Below are 794 nucleotides of genomic sequence, written 5' to 3' on the forward strand. Positions count from 1 at the left end.
CACCTTGATGCAGCTGAGGTACATCTGCTTCTTACTGCAGGAGCTGAAGCTGCCCAGCACTGGAGTCTTCAGTCTCCACTCCCCCACAGCAGGACTCACACTCACTGAGGGGAAGATGTAGTCCTGTCCCTCACACCATTGCATAGTTCTGAGCAAACGCCCACAGAGGAGCGGGCAGCGAGAGCCACACCTTCTCCACGAGGCTGCTTGCAGTCTAAAGGCTGCAGTTCAGGATTTGATTGCAATCAGGCCCTGCCCCCCCCCTGCCACAGGGAGGTACAGGACCGACGCTCTCACCCAATGACATCCCGTCCAAAAGAAGTCCACCAGGAGTCGCTGCAGTTGTTCCACAAGGTCAGGCGGAGGCAGCAGCACCTGCAGTCTGTTCCAGAGGGACGAGGCCACCAGGTTGTTGACAATCAGAGCTCTTCCCCTGTAGGACAGCTGAGGTAGCAACCATGTCCATTTAGACAACTTAGCTTGCACTTTCCCCAGCACTCCCTCCCAGTTCTGCCTTTCCCTGTCCTCACTGCCTAAGTGAACCCCCAGGACCTTCATCCCTGTATTTCCCCACTGCAGGTTCCCAGGAAGGCCTGGAGTGTTCCCTCTGCTCCACTCCCCCACCAGACATGCCTCGCTCTTCCCCCAGTTCACCCTTGCTGAAGAGGCCTTCTCGTACAGAGCTAGGCTGCCCTCAAGCTCCTTGATGTCCCTCTGGTCCTTGACAAAGATGTTAATGTCGTCTGCATAAGCCGATACGACCACAGGGGGGCCGAGAGCCGGCCCAGGCAGAC

This window comes from Seriola lalandi, unplaced genomic scaffold (genome assembly GCF_002814215.2).
Source record: "Seriola lalandi dorsalis isolate HSWRI2012SDOR001 ecotype SW California unplaced genomic scaffold, Sedor1 jcf7180002054970, whole genome shotgun sequence".
In the NCBI taxonomy this organism is placed as follows: Eukaryota; Metazoa; Chordata; class Actinopteri; order Carangiformes; family Carangidae; genus Seriola; species Seriola lalandi.